General features: G+C 39.9%; 1 protein-coding gene across 2 annotated transcripts in view; it reads left to right on the top strand.

Moving 5' to 3' along the window:
* Positions 1–18,236, top strand: part of FSTL5 (follistatin like 5) — a 529,446-nt gene that overhangs the window by 177,288 nt on the left and 333,922 nt on the right. The window lies entirely within an intron of this gene.

Raw genomic sequence — 18,236 nt, 5'->3', positions numbered from 1 at the left:
TAGGCATTCCTTCAGACTTCTCGGTGAAGACCGAAACAAAGAAGTCATTAAGCATCTCTGCCATTTCCAAGTTTCCTGTTACTGTTTCTCCCTCTTCACTAAGCAGTGGGCCTACCCTGTCTTTGGTCTTCCTCTTGCTTCTAATGTATTGATAAAAAGTCTTCTTGTTCCCCTTTATTCCCGTAGCTAGTTTGAGCTCATTTTGTGCCTTTGCCTTTCTAATCTTGCCCCTGCATTCCTGTGTTGTTTGCCTATATTCATCCTTTGTAATCTGTCCTAGTTTCCATTTTTTATATGATTCCTTTTTATTTTTTAGATCATGCAAGATCTCGTGGTTAAGCCAAGGTGGTCTTTTGCCACATTTTCTATCTTTCCTAACCAGCGGAATAGCTTGCTTTTGGGCCCTTAATAGTGTCCCTTTGAAAAACTGCCAACTCTCCTCAGTTGTTTTTCCCCTCAGTCTTGATTCCCATGGGACCTTACCTATCAGCTCTCTGAGCTTACCAAAATCCGCCTTCCTGAAATCCATTGTCTCTATTTTGCTGTTCTCCCTTCTACCCTTCCTTAGAATTGCAAACTCTATGATTTCATGATCACTTTCACCCAAGCTGCCTTCTACTTTCAAATTCTCAACGAGTACCTCCCTATTTGTTAAAATCAAGTCTAGAACAGCTTCCCCCCTAGTAGCTTTTTCAACCTTCTGAAATAAAAAGTTGTCTGCAATGCAGTCCAAGAATTTGTTGGATAGTCTGTGCCCCGCTGTGTTATTTTCCCAACATATATCCGGATAGTTGAAGTCCCCCATCACCACCAAATCTTGGGCTGTGGATGATTTTGTTAGTTGTTTAAAAAAAGCCTCATCCACCTCTTCCACCTGGTTAGGTGGCCTGTAGTAGACTCCTAGCATGACATCACCCTTGTTTTTTGCCCCTTTTAGCCTAACCCAGAGACTCTCAACACTTCCATCTCCTATGTCCATCTCTACCTCAGTCCAAGTGTGTACATTTTTAATATATAAGGCAACACCTCCTCCCTTTTTCCCCTGTCTATCCTTCCTGAGCAAGCTGTATCCATCCACACCAACATTCCAATCATGTGTATTATCCCACCAAGTTTCAGTGATGCTGACAATGTCATAGTTGTATTTATTTATTAGCACTTCCAGTTCTTCCTGCTTATTACCCATACTTCTCGCATTTGTATATAGGCATCTAAGATACTGGTTTGATCTTTCCTCCCAGTTTTGTCCTGACCCTCCTTTCTCTCTGCCAATATAGCCCACACTCCCTCTAGTTTCCGACCCATGTCCCAGGTCTCCATGTTCCCCACTTACCTGCGGGCTTTGCTCACCTGTCCCCGTCGAACCTAGTTTAAAGCTCTCCTCACTAGGTTAGCCAGTCTGTGTCCAAATAGGGTCTTTCCCCTCCTCGAAAGGTGAACGCCATCTCTGCCTACCAGTCCTTCCTCAAATAGCATCCCGTGGTCTAGGAAGCCAAAGCCCTCCTGGCGACACCATCTTCGCAGCCAGGCATTCACCTCCATGATGCATCTGTCTCTGCCCGGGCCCCTACCTTTGACAGGAAGAATCGAAGAGAATACCACCTGCGCTCCAAACTCCTTCACCTGTACTCCCAGAGCCCTGTAGTCACTCTTGATCCGCTCAGTGTCACACCGCGCAGTATCATTTGTGCCCACATGGATGAGTAGCATGGGGTAGTAGTCAGAGGGCTGGATAATCCTCGACAATGCCTCCGTAACGTCTCGGATACGGGCTCCCGGCAGGCAGCATACCTCCCGAGATGAAATGTCAGGGCGACAGATGGGCGCCTCCGTCCCCCTCAGCAGAGAGTCTCCGACCACTACTACCCTACGTTTCCTATTCGCAGTGGTGGCAGCAGACCTCCCAGCCTTAGGGGTACGAGGCTTCTCCTCCTTTACTGTAGGGGGTGATGCCTTCTTTCCTGTATCAAGAAGAGCATAACGATTACCTATTACCACAGCGGGAGGGTTCGGAGCAGGGGTGGAGCACTGCCTGCTGCCAGTGTCCACCCTGAGCCATCTCCTCCTCCACCAGTGGTGTATCAACAGTCCTGTGTACTGGGACAGCTACCTCAGCTGTCTCCACATGGACACTGTCCAGGAATTGCTCGTGGATTCGGATGCTTCTCAACCTAGCCACCTCCTCCTGTAGCTCTCCCACCTGCTGCCTGAGAGATTCCACCAGCAGGCACCTTTCACATTGGATGGTCCCCCCAGCCTGGATATCAGTAAGTGGAAATTGCAAGTTACAGTCTCTGCAAAACCACACCAGGATCTGGGTAGAAGCATCCATGCTCAAGCGCTCTGACTGGCTACAGGCGCAGGTGGAGGAGACAGAAGCAGTGCTGGCACAGGTGTTGCGGGTCTTCCTAACCATCGTAAGCCTCCCTCTGTCAAACTCCCATCTGCAGCCCCCTGTCCGCTGAAAGGGTTGTTTAAGCAAGAAGTTTAAAGTTTTAAGGGGAATAAAGGGAAAACAGATAGAACCGGCAAGGGACCCTCGCCCCTTCCTACTCCCCTTCTAAACTCCCTTGCGAAACTCCCTGTTAGCAGCCCCTGTTCGCAAAAGATATTTAGAAGGGGGGAAAATGCAGCTGATGAGTGAGTCTAAAATCAAGACTTAACATAAGACAAGCGTTTTTCTTCAACATGAACTTTAAATGACCAGTTCAAACTCATATACAAAGAAATGTTCCTTAAACACCTGGTCACCATCTTTGCTAAGAAAAAAGTCAATCTTATCCTGAGTCTTTTGGATATTTGAATTGTCTTCAGCATGCTGATAAGATGCATAAAGGGCCATCAAATAGCTTTGGGCTATGTTTCAAAGTACAGGCATTTAATAGCATTTTAAACTCCGTTTTCAGGCAATTGCACCATTTCCTTTTTTAATAGAGTAGAAACCTCTTAAAGGTAAAAAACCCATCAATTGCACTGTTTTCAATTTCCTCAGTTGACATGAAGTATCATTTCTCAGATACATCCCATCCTGTTATGACAGCTGAATCATGTCACAGCAATTGAGTCAGCCTAACATATCCCAAACCATCTCTTTAATTCAGAATGGGAAAACTATAACTTTAAACAATCCTGCATACCTATTTTGTCACCGGTTTGTTTTTTGTGTTTCTGTTTTAAAAATATTGTTTCATCTACACACATTCAAACCTCTCACCTAGCACAAGAACTTTAGGTTATGGTTTATAGTACTAAAATATTTTCCTTTCTGGTAAAATCATATATTAACAAAGCCAGGGAAAGAAAAACATTAGGAGCAGTTTAGCCAAACTGTTAGGGTGGTACTGACATGAGGGACTGCATGAGCTTTGGTAATGTGATTTAGGGCTTAATACAGAAGCCATTTAAGTCAATGGGAGTCTTTCTATTAGGATGACCAGACAGCAAGTGTGAAAAATTGGGACAGGGGGTGGGGGGTAGTAGGAGCCTATATAAGAAAAAGACCCAAAAATCGGGACTGTCCCTATAAAATCAGGACATCTGGTCACCCTACTTTCTATTGACTCCAGTGGACATTGGATCAAGCCCATATAACCTTTATTCTAAGCCATCAGACTGAATCCATCTGAGATCTGTATTCATTGAAAGTTATCATCCAATACCTGTCTGACTTGAAACAATTTGAAGCAAGTTTAATGATCTTGCTCCCATTTTCATTGAATAGGTGACTACATCAACACCAACACCTCCGGCACCTTTGTTGTCAGTCTAAATGGAGAGGTCATAAAAGCAATTCCTGCAGAATAGTATTTAGGCATAACATGAAGGTGTATGTGCTACCCTGGCCACTTCTGTAGCTTGTTTGTAGCATAGTTATCGCTTGGTAACTTTCACAAGCACGCAGGACACAACCTGATATAGTCTGTTAACTATTTTGTAGAGTTAATTGGAATGAGAAACACACACCAAATTCAGAAACTGACACTTTAGGCAAATTATTTAATCATCTTATTTTCACATAACAATACACTTAATTTTAAAATAAAAATTTCTGGATTTATAGCTGGTGAAAGGCATGAGCTTGACAGCCCTGGTGAGCGCAGCCCTCTATTTTTTCTACAGGGCAGCAGCATGGCAAGCTTCCCATTCATACTGCCCTGCCAGCATCTCTTAACTTTCATATGAGGCAACTTCTAGGGATAACACAGGTGGTCTCAGGGGCCAATGCATTTCTTAGCATGTTGAGTTTCTCAGTTAGTGCAAACCATGGTGGTGAGATTGTGATTTGGGAACCAGTACTAAGACCCACCAAATTCATCTCATCTGAGGGCCTGCAAACAACTAATGATTGGGAGCAAGTTCTGATTTTTGCTAAGATGTGCTAGATACAGACTAGTGAGCTAGCTCATTAATAATGCCTAAAGGTGTGTAATCCTCAAATATGTGCTACTGTTATACTTTTTAGAGTGAGATTTATTTAAAAAAATGTTTATTAAATCAAATTGCGACTTTTTAAAGTTTACTTCAGCATTCTCTGGCCACATGGGCAAACATTGGCCACATATTGTTCTGTCTTTTGCAAACATACTTCACAATAAAGTGCTCTGTTGTCAAGGGACAACCCCATTAACCAAAATACAAACAATAAAATGCAACAGTAAAAAATAAATGTTACCACAATACTTATTCACTTCTAACAGGGTGTTTTGGAATATAAAATCATTTTAACAAGTATAAAATCCATTACAATTATTCTCAGCTCCTCAAGCTAATTTAAGAAGTAGTTTATTCTCTCTCTCTCTCTCCGCCTCGGCTAAGATTGTTCCGGTTGCAAAATCAAGCTCTTAAAAGTTGGAAAATACCAATATTCATGTTCTGCCCACTTGTGCACAAGTTCTATAATACATTCTTTAATGATATAACATTTTTTTCTGCATTGGTGGTCAGCAGAATTGAACCCAGGCCTTTTAGATACAAAGTATATGCCATTCCACATGAGCTGAAGCAGTAACTGGTAGCTTGTATTGCCTCTGTGGACCAGCTCCTAAATGGCGACACAACATACATTTTGTCGTGGATTGTACAGCTATTTGTGAATAACAGAATGTTGGCTATCAGGACTCTTGGGGTTCTACTCCCAGCTTTGAGAGCAGAATGTGGGTTAATGGTTACAGACAGAATAGCTAACCACACAGATTTGTACATTTTTTGTCTGAAAGTGTGTGGCTGAGTGGATTAGAGTCAGGTCTGTGATATTAGAGAGGTAGGTTTGTTCAAGGCTCTGCCTGAAGCGACATTCTGACATTGTGCTCTCAAGATACTTACTTAACTTATTTTCAGTGGTTGCTGCAACTTAGGACAGGTATATGCCATCAGTAGAAGAAGCGAGACCAGGGCCTGTGCTAGCCTGGCTCCTAGAGCAATGCATTTTCCTGTAGGCCAAAGAGTATTTTGTGGAGATAGTTAGTTTGTGTCTCTCTGTCTCTTTGTCTTGTATGCGAGGCTTGCCAGCAGGTGTGACAGGGCTGTCAAATACATTAGTGTCACTTAGCAGTTCTGCTTATATTCTACTGTTCAAATTGCTTTTCTATTGTAGTGCACTAGAAAATAGATTGTAGTGCAAATATACTTTTTATTTATACACTATAAGCTCAGGCATGGGATGCTTAGGATTGTGATTGCTGTGTTGCTCTATGTTTCGGATAGTTAACCCAAAATGCACCCTCTTGCACTCGCGCGCGTGCTCACACACACACACACACACACACACACCCTTTTCCTGGGGGAGATTTACTATGTCCTGCCAAAATGTATCCTAATGGATTGAGTTCAATTTTCCAAGCAGTTTTAACTCTTTTGGGGCACAAGAGATGAGATCCCTAAGTATTCTGTTAGTGAATTAGTTGAAATTTTATGCTTTTGAAGTAGTGGGTAAATAGTCATTTGAGAAAAGCCTGAATTAGATGGGGACAATTTGAGATAAGATAGGCAATCTGTTTACAGTCCATTAATACTGTCTTAGATATTATAGAAAGAAAAGGGTATTAGTTCCTTCATCATCCTAGGACTCTGACAGTATTGACCAGTAGGGGGAAGGAGAGACTGAAAACCGAGTCTTTGGAGAGGGATTAGTGATGCATGAGGGAGGAAATTCTTTAAGACATTTGATCAGGTTTACCTCTATAACAGGGAAGTGAATCAGGCACTTTTGATCTATGTATTCTCTCTTTGTAGCTCCAAGATGATGAGATACAAATTGGTAAAGATGGTAATTTTAAGATTACATAAAAAAGCTCAGACAAGGACTTAATCATATTAGCTCCAAAAGATAAGGATCCATTGCAAGTATATATTGTGCATATATTTTCTGTTCTCCAATATGACTTCATAAAACACTAACATGGCCCACGCCATGAACAAGAAGGATATTAGAATCTTAACATTGTACAAATAGTATGCATTTCTTGTACAAATATGCTGCATCTTCTATAGAACCATTTAAAAATAAACAGAACACAACACAACAATTAAGAAGCTTCCAGAGCTCTAAGCATCTTGTCATTTTTCAGCATCAAGGAGTATCATTTTGACAGATTAGATTAAAAAGTGCTAATTGTTAGACCATTCAGAACTCTTAACACAAGATCGCCTAAAACAAGCTGGAAAAATACCATTTAGAAACTCCTACGGTTCTTCACAGAAAGTATTTTGCAAAGATCATTGACGAACTGTGTGAAAATGTTAATCTCAGCATTGTTTCAAACTGGAATAGCTCCCTAAAGTATACTATTATAGTCCTAATATTATAAGTAACAACATACACACAACAAAATGTTCTGGAGATATACTATCATTAAATATTTATGGGAATAGGGACTTTAACCTGAATCTCCCATAACCCAGGAGAGTGCCTTCACTACTGGACTCTAAAGTCAATCTCTCTTGCTGTCTCTCTCTATGGCCCAATGAATAGTTAGTTCTTTAATACAAAGTGGAACTACTTCAATAGGAGAGATTGAGAAACATTAACCTCAGAATAACAAATAGCCTGGTGTCAAGTATCAGGGGGTAGCTGTGTGAGTCTGTATCTACAAAAACAACAAGGAGTCTGGTGGCACCTTAAAGACTAACAGATTTATTTGGGCATAAGCTTTCGTGAGTAAAAACCTCACTTCTTCGGATGCATAGAGTGAAAGTTACAGATGCATCTGTAACTTTCACTCTATGCAAATAGCCTGGTGGTTAGGTTAGTATTCTAAGACAGTGGTTCTCAAACCGCTTCCTGCAGCCCCCATTGGCCTGGAGCGGCGAACTGCGGCCAGTGGGAGCCGCGATCGGCCGAACCTGCGGACGCAGCAGGTAAACAAACCGGCCCGGCCCGCCAGGGGCTTTCCCGGAACAAGTGGCAGCCCTAGTTTGAGAATGGGAGAGCTCAGTTCAATTCACTGCTCTAAATCAGGCACAGTAAAAATTTGAAATCAGGTCTCCCAAATTCGAGATGAGTGCCCTAACCACTAAGTATACATTATATTGGTGCAGGAGGTCTTTCACTGTTTTTTGGTGAGGAAGGACTGGCCTGGCTTAGGGAACTAACTCTAGGAGAGGTTTAACAATTATTAATCCCAAGCAGCATTAAACACCTATGAAAAATGCATCATTAACATAACTATGATGAAATGACTTCCATATATTTATTTTCTTCAACAAACTATTTATTTCTGTCAAATATTAATGTTCTGAGTTTTGCAAGAGTTATTTTTGGAACTAAAATTGATGGAGAGTCGCTAAGCAAAATTATTTATGAATGTCTAGGACCACTTATCTTTGGACCAGAGTATAGCCCAATTTGTGCAGCTATGCGAAGTAGTAATGAGGCTTAAGGGTCCCTTTTACTATCTTGTAGCAGGTATCTGTACTGCCACACACAGCACAGAAGAGAAATCAGACTCTGCAGAGCTGCTACATTCACTTATGAGCAGGTCTATAGAATAGACATTAAATGGTGTGTCAATACCAGAAAACTTTGTCCTTTAAATTAAAGAAGACTATGTCACATTTTATCTTAATTGAGAAGAATTATATTTTAGGAGAAATCTTCAACATATGCATACTTTCACAGAAGGCAGAATTGCAAATGAGACTCGTGTAAACATTTGAGACACACTAAGTAAATAACTGTGGGATGGGAAACCTTAGATGATAACCACGGGAGGCTCTCCAAAGAAGAGTTGCAATTTTGCACTGAATCGATCTCTGGAAATGTTAATTGATGATATATGGTTATGATTATTAACATGTTTTACTTAAATATACAAGAACAGTTTCACTGTAATTTTTATTTAAAACTTGTGACTTACAAGGAAAAAGTTTATAGATCATCTGAGAGGGAGGTGGCAAAGGATTATTAAATTTGTCTAGGAGAAGAATTTACTATGTATGAGACAGGAGGGGGAGGACTATTGAATATGAGATCCAAGAAGAAAAAGATTACTGGAAAATTAAATGAAGTCTTTAATTGGGGAAATAAACATTTTCCATAAAATCACAGAATAATAAAAGATTAGGGTTGGAAGGGACCTCAGGAGGTCATTTAGTCCAACCCCCTGCTCAAAGCAGGACAATCGCAACTAAATCATTCCAGCCAGGGCTTTGTCAAGCTGGGCCTTAAAAACGTCTAAGGATGGAGATTCCACCACCTCCCTAGGTAACCCATTGCAGTGCTTTACCACCCTCCTAGTGAAATAGTGTTTCCTAATACCCAACCTAGACCTCCCCCATTGCAACTTGAGACCATTACTTCTTCTCTCATCTGCCACTACTGAGAACAGCCTAGCTCCATCCTCTTTGGATCCCGCCTTCAGATAGTTGAAGGCTGCTATCAAATACCCCCTCACTCTTCTCTTCTGCAGACTAAATAAGCACAGTTCCCTCAGCCTCTCCTTGTAAGTCATGTGCCCCAGCCCCTAATCATTTTTGTGGCCCTCTGCTGGACTCTCTCCAATTTGTCCACATCCTTTCTGTAGTGGGGGGCAAAACTGGACGCAATACTCCAGATGTGACCTCACCAGTGCTTAATAGAGAAGAATAATCACTTCCCTCGATCTGCTGGCAATGCTCCTACTAATGCAGCCCAATATGCTGTTAGTCTTCTTGGCAACAAGGGCACACTGTTGACTCATATCCAGCTTCTCGTCCACTGTAATCCCGAGGTCCTTTTCTGCAGAACTGCCACTTAGCCATTTGGTCCCCAGCCTGTAGCAGTGCATGGGATTCTTCCGTCCTAAGTGTTGTCCTTGTTGAACCTCATCAGATTTCTTTTGGTCCAATCCTCCAATTTGTCTAGGTCACTCTGGACCCTGTCCATACCCTCCAGCGTATCTACCTCTCCCCCTAGTTTAGTGTCATCCATGAACTTGCGGAGGGTGCAATCCATCCCACATCCAGATCATTAATGAAGATGTTGAACAAAACCGGCCCCATGACTGATCCGTGGGGTACTCCGCTTGATACTGGCTGCCAACTAGACATTGAGACATTGATCACTACCCATTGAGTCTGACGATCTAGCCAGCTTTCTATCCACCTTATAGTTCATTCATCCAATCCAGACCTTTTTAACTTGCTGGGAAGAATACTGTGGGAGACCATATCAAAAGCTTTGCTAAAGTCAAGATATATCATGTCCACCACTTTCCGCATATCCACAGAGCCAGTTATCTCATCATATTAGAAAATCAGGTTGGTCAGGAATGACTTGCCCTTGGTGAATCCATGTTGACTTCCTGTTCACCTTCCTCTCCTCCAAGTGCTTCAAAATGGATTCCTCCATGATTTTTCCAGTGACTGAGGTGAGGCTGACCGGTCAGTAGTTCCCTGGATTCTCCTCCTTCCCTTTGTTAAAGATAGGCACTATATATTTGCCTTTTTCTAATCGTCCAGGATCCCCCTTGATCGCCACAAGTATCAAATGTATTTGTATTGTACATATATCTGTCAATTTAAATATCTCCTATAAAACAGACCAGTTTTTAGAGCAACCTTATTTAGAAAATATTATATAAAACACTAGCTATTTCTGACAATGAGAAATATAACTAGATGATGCTTAGAGAAAAATCTGTCTTCCCATTACAGTAAATTATTTCCTTAACTTACATGGGTTCAGAAATATTTTATAAAGACTTCACATTGGGGAATGCTCTATGCAGAACATGAAGTGAGTTATACCCTTGGTGAATGTTATTCAATTCGTGTGGTCAGATACAGATGGCTGTTTGTTTTGTTTGTTTGTTTTTATAATTTGGAAAAAAAATTGCAGTCATATAAGTGAGAGACCAATAGCACTAGCCAAAACTTGCGGGAATAGGTGGTACTCAAATTTGTAGCTCAGCTAATTTTGTACAGGTTAGATCACTTGATTTTTCAGTCATTCCTACCTCCTGGTCAAGCATTTTATTTTGTTTTATTTTAGAAATAGGATTTAGGGACAAAGCTGAAATCTGCAAACTTGTTTCACAGAGAACCTTAGCTAGATGTAAATTTAAGCCTTTAGGTTAAAGAGAAAAGCCAAAGTGTGTTGCTCCACTTATCCTATAACACAACATTTGAGCACAAGTTTTATTTAGTGCATAAGTGGTCAGACATGGAATCTACATATTGGAAATGATTCTTGTTCTCTGCTATGAAAATCATTATAGCTCAGTAAATGTACACTGCAATTTATAGAGTAAGGCACATGCCCTGCTCCAAGGAACTCAAACAATCTAATTTAGACAAAATTAAGGAAAGAGAGGGTGTGATGAATTATTGGTGAGAAGTAGTAGTTGGGAAAGATTCCAGGTAGCAATGGCTTTTAAGGAGGGATTTAAAAATGGGAGAGGGATGGAGTGCACCTGGTGACAAAAGAGAGCCTACCTAGAAGACAGCATGTGAAGCCAAAAGTGGGAGACAGAGAAACTGAAGGAAAATAATGTAAGCCTCTGCTTAAATTGTCCCTATTCAGCAAAACACTTAAGCCCATGAAGTCAGTGAAACCTATACTTAAGAGTTTTGTTGAAACTGATGTAGATGGGGACTAGAGTAATTAGAACCATGAACAGGAAGCTTGGATTTGATGTTGTTAGAATCAGAAAGCAAATGAATGTAGTTGATATCTTGGCTAGACTGAATGAGAAAAAGATGATGCAGAAGGGCCAGATAAGGTGTAACTGTTGAGATGATAAATTTCCACAGCATGTGAAATGAAACAGTGCTGTGAAGGGAGTATTTGGGAATAGAAAATATGAACAAATTAGTGTCATTCACATTGATTTTTTTTTACATTGTTTTTACTAGAATTTATATTTTACATAATGATTCCACAGGCAGAATTATTAGCATACAAAACAAATTGAGTTCTTACAATATTTAATATGAAGAGCCCTGTTTTCAGAAGCAGTGTATTTTTGTTCAATTCAGCATTGAATGATGTACAGAGTCCAATCTGATGGCAAAACAGCTTCCCAAGGAAGAATTTTCTCCTTATTTTGAGATATCTTAAATAAAATGGAAGGTTTTTATGGTTTCAAATAGCATTTTAGACAAGTGGAATAAAGTTGTCGTTCATATTCAGGCTTAAGTATCCTACTAAATAGTAGTTATTATAAAGAGAAAATGTTCAAATGAAAATAGAAAATAGCAGGCTTTCCTTACAAGCTAAGTACCATGATCTTTATACAAGAAAATCATCTGTAGCTATTGTTTTGTTCAGAAAATCTGTTTTAGAAGAACAGTTTTATGACAAATGTTTCTTACTAATAAGAGTAAGATATGCAAAGTATGTTTTGCCAATATCTACTCCATGTTCCATGTTCATTATGCAAGGTTAAACTGTATTTGCCTGTGGAGAATATGCTAATGAATATCATTATTTTTAAATAGTTTAAAGGTCCAAATGTCTATAATGAATTGACTGAAGGTTTTGTTTTATAAATTGGACTATAATGCATTAGTAGACTGAAAACAAGTTATTATCCCTAATTGATCGATTGAAATTGAAATACATACTGAAAACTGAAAATCAACTACTTTATTTTTCATTTTATTTGAGAAATAGTCCATAATCAGAACATTGTGGATGCCTTTATAATATTTGTGCATTTTAATGTACATGCAACATTAATAATCACTGCCTTAACTCTAGAATTTACTGCTTTGTGTTTAACTGTGCAACCTTAGTATTTTTTTAAGAATTTTCTAATTTTTCTCCTCTTTTAAAAAATCCATAATATGAAAATAGAAACCAGTGAAACACCGGACACCCTATAAATTGGTTTTAAAGGTCTAATATTTTAGGACTGTTACATTCTTACAGTCAATTATTTGAGAAACTGTGCCACTTCCATGCTTTGAAGTAGGGACTTAAAATTTTGCAGAGGGGTAGACCTGGCATGAAAAGAATTGGGTTTTTTGGGTGTCTTTTTGAAAATTCACCCATATTTGTCTGAGTATAACCCTCTGAAAATTTGCTGTTTGCACATGCCTAGTAGAGACTTGTTTTAGACTGATATTTTAAAAAAATCTGATGATTCCCTCTGAATTGAGCGTGCTATAGCTGAGAGCTATAAGGGCTGAGCAAGACTTGTGTAATTGCTCCTTCTGGAAGTAACAGAACTAAGAGCAGAAATGCTGGCTTCCAGACACAATGAAAGAGAAGGAAGGGGCACCCTTACTAGAGTGCAGTGGGGTGAGTAGATGGGGAGATAAGGATAGGCTGAAGAGATTGTAGTAAAAAGGAATAGGAACAATCTGGAGGTTACAGGCACAGGCATGTGAGGGTGGATATGGATGTAGGGTTTAAGAACAGGTTTGGTATGATGGGAACAATGGGGATTGGGTCAGTGGAAGGAGGGGGTAACAAGATGGTAGGAGACATACTGGGGAACAGGAGAAGAATGAGGTGTTCTGGGAGAAGGCAAGAAAATGGGAAGCAGGCATAAAATGCCAGGGAATAAATCAGGTTGGTATGTGAATGAGGCTGTTGTCTGTAGAACCTTTGCCTCATTTGTTGAAGCTGGAAGGTACATGGTGAATATGAGATTGAACTGTAAGAAGAGAAAGTACTGTCTCATGGTTAAAGCAGTCAAATTCCCACCCTACGGAACTGTCATTGCCACAGAATTCCTATGTGATCCTAGGCAAGACAAATTAGAGGATTGGGCCAAAAGAAACCTGATGAGGTTCAACAAGGACAAGTGCAGAGTCCTGCACTTAGGACGGAAGAATCCCATGCACAGCTACAGACTAGGGACCGAATGGCTAGGTAGCAGTTCTGCAGAAAAGGACCTAGGGGTCACAGTGGACGAGAAGCTGGATATGAGTCAACAGTGTGCTCTTGTTGCCAAGAAGGCTAACGGCATTTTGGGCTGTATAAGCAGGGGCATTGCCAGCAGATCGAGGGACGTGATCGTTCCCCTTTATTCGACATTGGTGAGGCCTCATCTGGAGTACTGTGTCCAGTTTTGGGCCCCACACTACAAGAAGGATGTGGAAAAATTGGAAAGAGTCCAGCGGAGGGCAACAAAAATGATTAGGGGTCTGGAGTGCATGACTTATGAGAAGAGGCTGAGGGAACTGGGATTGTTTAGTCTCCAGAAGAGAAGAATGAGGGGGGATTTGATAGCAGCCTTTAACTACCTGAAGGGGGGTTCCAAAGAGGATGGAACTCGGCTGTTCTCAATGGTGGCAGATGACAGAACAAGGAGCAATGGTCTCAAGTTGCAGTGGGGGAGGTCTAGGTTGGATATTAGAAAACACTATTTCACTAGGAGGGTGGTGAAGCACTGGAATGCGTTACCTAGGGAGGTGGTGGAGTCTCCTTCCTTGGAGGTTTTTAAGGCCTGGCTTGACAAAGCCCTGGCTGGGATGATTTAGTTGGGAATTGGTCCTGCTTTGAGCAGGGGGTTGGACTAGATGACCTCCTGAGGTCCCTTCCAACCCTGATATTCTATGATTCTAAGTGACCTAAACAAAACTTTTCACAGGTAGACACTAACTTTGTATCTGCAATTTTTGGATGCTTGACTCTAAATCGTGGGGTCTGATTTGCAGAAGTTCTGAGCTGTCACAACTTCAACTGAAGGCAATGGAAGCTATTCTTAAATATTTAAAACACTATAGCAATACTAAGTACTCTGAAATGTCAGGCACTATGTATCTCAAGTTGGGCACCCAAAATTATGGATACCTTTTACAGTTTTGGCCTTAATATGTCTGTGCTTCATTCCTCCACCTCTGAAATGGATATAACAACATCTTCTCACCTCACCTACGGGTGTAGTGAAGATAAACTCATAAATGTTTGTGAAATAGTCAGATACTACAGTGATGAGTGCCATAGAAAAGCAGGTGAGAAAATAAAAAATGCTTTATTCAGTTTAGAGTCTGGAGGAATTGTGGTAAATATATTCTAAGGCAAAGACATTAAATAATGAAGATATAGAATCACAGAACTGGAAAGGACTGCAAGAGGTCATCTAGTCCAGTCCACTGAACTCATGGCAGGACTCAGTATTATCTAGATCATCCCTGACAAGTGTTTGTCTAAACTGCTCTTTAAAATCTCCAATGATGGAAATTCAACAACCCTAGGCAATTTATTCCAGTGTTTTACCACTCCGACAGTTAGGAAATTTTTCCTAATGTCAGACCTAAACCACTTTATGCACACTGCTTCTTGTCCTATCCTCAGAGGTTAAGAAAAACAATTTTTCTCTCTCCTCCTTGTAACAATGTTTTATGTTCTTGAAAACTGTCATGTTCATGTCCCCTCTCAGTCTTCTCTTCTCCAGACTAAACAAACCCAATTGTTTCAATCTTCTCTCATAGGTCATGTTTTCTAGGCCTTTAATCATTTTTGTTGTTGTTCTCTGGATTTTCTCCAGTTTATCCACATCTTTCCTAAAATGTGGCACCCAGTGGACACACTATGAGGCCATATCAGTGCAAAGTAGAGCAGAAGAATTAGTTCTTGTGTCTCGCTTACAACTTTCTTGCAGGTACATCCCAGAATTATGTTTGCTTGTTTTGCAACAGTGTTGCACTGTTGACTCATATTTAGCTTGTGATACTCTATGACCCCCAGATCCCTTTCTGCAGTATTCCTTTCTAGGCAGTCATTTCCCATTTTGTATGTGTGCAACTAATTGTTCCTTCCTAAGTGGAGTATTTTGCATTTGTCCTTATTGAATTTCATCCTTTTTACTTCAGACCATTTCTCCAGTTTGTCCAGATCATTTTGAATTTTAATCCTCCAAAGCACTTGCAACCTCCCAGCGTGGTTTCATCCACAAACTTTATAAGTGTTCTCTCTATGCCATTATCTAAATCATTGATGAACATACTGAACAGAACTGGACCCAAAACTGATCCCGGTGGGATCCTACTCAATATGCCCTTCCAGCTTGATGGTTAACCACTGATAACGACTCTTTGGGAATGGTTTTCCAACCAGTTATATATCCATCTTATAGTAGCTCCATATAGGTAGTTTTTCCCCTAGTTTGTTTGAGAAACTGAAACAAAAAGTCATAGCACTTCTGCCATTTCCACATTTTCTGTTATTTTCCCCCTCTAATTGAGTAACGGGCCTACCCTGTCCTTGGTCTTCCTCTTGCTTCTAATGTATTCAGACAATGTTTTCTTGGTACTCTTTGTAGCTAGTTTAATCTTGTTTTGTGCCTTTCTAATTTTATCCCTACATAATTGTGTTTTTGTTTGTATTCATCCTTTATAATTTGACCTAATTTCCACTTTTTGCAATACTCTCTTTTGAGTTTCAGATCTCTGAAGAGGGTTGTCTCTTGCCATACTTCCTATATTTCTTACGTAGTGGGATAGTTTGCTCTTGTGCCCTTAATAATGTCTCTTTGAAAAACTTCCAACTCTCTTGAACTGTTTTTCCCCTTAGACTTACTTCCCATTGGATCTTACCTGATCTTACTCCCTGAGTTTGCTAAAGTCTTCCTTCTTGAAATCCACTATCATTACTGTGCTGTTTTCCCTGTTACCGTTCCTTAGAATCATGATCCATTTCATGATCACTTTCACCCAAACTGCCCTGCATTTTCAAATTGTCAACCAGTTCCTCCCTATTTGCCAAAATCAAATCTAGAACAGCCTTTCCTATAGTAACTTTCTCCACCTTCTGAAATAAAAAATTGTCTCCAATACATTTCAAGAATTTGTTGGATAATCTGTGTCCTGATGTGTTATTTTCTCAACAGTTATCTGTGTAGTTGAAGTCGCCCATCACCACCAAGTCCTGTGCTCTGAATGATTTTTGTTAGTGGTTTAAAAAAAACCTCATCCACATCTTCTTCTTGGTTAAGTGGTCTATAGTAGACACCACCATGACATCACCCTTATTTTTTACCCCTTTTATCCTTACCCAGAGACTTTCAAAAAGTCTGTCTCCTATTTCCATCTCAACCTCAGTCCAAGTGTATACATTTTTAATATATAAGGCAACACATCCTCCCTTTTTCCCCTGCCTGTCCTTCCTGAGCAAGCTGTACCCTTCTATACCAGTATTTCAGTCATGCATATTATCCCACCAAGTCTTTGTGATGCCGAATATGTCATAGCTGTGTTTATTAGCATTTCAAGTATGAAGACAGATGGAACAGCTGTCCATTCAATAAGCACTGTCTACCCTGTACAATAAACAAGTAAGGGGTTCTGTGGAAAAAATACTACATGATAATGTAATTTCACAAGGGGGATGAACTAAGATTGCAGATGAAACCTTAACTCTGGCATTTCTTAAGTTTTCAGTGCTTGACTTTGCAAACTTGTATTTTTATATCCATATTATCACATGGAGATTTGTGTGTGCATGCATGTGTGTGTATATAATATATATGTGTGTATACTATAGTCACAATTAAAAAGTCATTCATCAAGAGTTACTACTCAGGATATCATGGTTATTTTCACTATGTAACAATTGCTGGCCAAAACTGACTCTTAACGTGTAATATATATTTGTGTATATCGTTTGGCAGGGAACTCGTACAATTTTCTGCTGAGATGGACTTCATAGCAAAATGACATTTAATCTAGTTCAGAAATCCAATCAAAGTTCTATGTTTGAACAACTTAAACTTATTCAGAGACTTTATTCCGATTGAATTTTAGTATATAAACTTCTGTTATTTTATGTTCTACACTGTAAAATTTATAAGGTGCAGACATTTATGTCATGAAGCAGCTGTGTAAAGGTTAGGATTACCTGTGGGGAATCTGCCTTGTGGAGGTTTTCATTGCTTTAACTTCAAAAAGTAATGTTTTATTGTAATATAAGATCAAACTTCATATTCCCTTGGTTGGGAACGGCACACTGCAAACACAAAAGTCCTTTTAAATTTCACTAGGATGGTGTAGCAGCAGCACATGGAAGACCCAAGTTCTGGAGAATCCTGATTTGTGGTATTTTGATCTGTTCAGCACATTCTTGATGCGTCTTATTATATAAATGTTCTTGAATGGCGAGAACTTTTCCTCCCTTTTATTAGGTGTTTCCCTCCCTTCAGCATAGTCGCTTGGAGTAGGATTTAATAGGTGTGCGTTTTAGCTTCTTGTCTGTGACTAGCAGTGAAATGCTGACTACATTAAAGTTAATGGGAGCTTTGCCATTGACTTCACTGTGGCCAGAACTTCAACCTAGGTGCACAAAGGAAATAAGAAGGCAAAACAAAATATGTAAACTTTTTGTTTGAACATGAGGTAAATATATACATGCTGCATCTTTATTTGTATATCCAAATATCTGATTATTGTAATTTTGTAGTAGGTACATTTATACTATTTTATTATAACTCCAACTTGTACTACAGTGAAGTAACATTAACCTACACTGTCAGGGAAAGTGCATTGCAGATTACTGATTTTTTTTTTGAATTAACATTGATAGTGGAGGTATAATGTGATAAGCCTACTGTAGTCAAGTATGCTGTATTCCACAAATGGACAGAAGAGGATCACTGTGTGGACAGTAAATAAAGGTGGACTTCTGGAATCTCAGTGATAAGTCCTCTAGCCCTTTGTTTCAATAAGTTATTGAATAGGAGCTAAGAAGTGATGTGGTCCTCAGCAGAGCATGGCGTAACCAACACACTGACCATGATACACTCCCTCTCCCCAATTCCCTAGTCAGCTTGTTCAATGGATCAAAACAGAGATGGTTTATCCTTAAATTCATA

This window comes from Terrapene carolina, unplaced genomic scaffold, assembly GCF_002925995.2.
Source record: "Terrapene carolina triunguis isolate 2854851 unplaced genomic scaffold, T_m_triunguis-2.0 Scaffold66, whole genome shotgun sequence".
In the NCBI taxonomy this organism is placed as follows: domain Eukaryota; kingdom Metazoa; phylum Chordata; order Testudines; family Emydidae; genus Terrapene; species Terrapene triunguis.
Note: the sequence above shows the minus strand (reverse complement) of the source record. Positions and strands in the feature narration are given on the sequence as shown.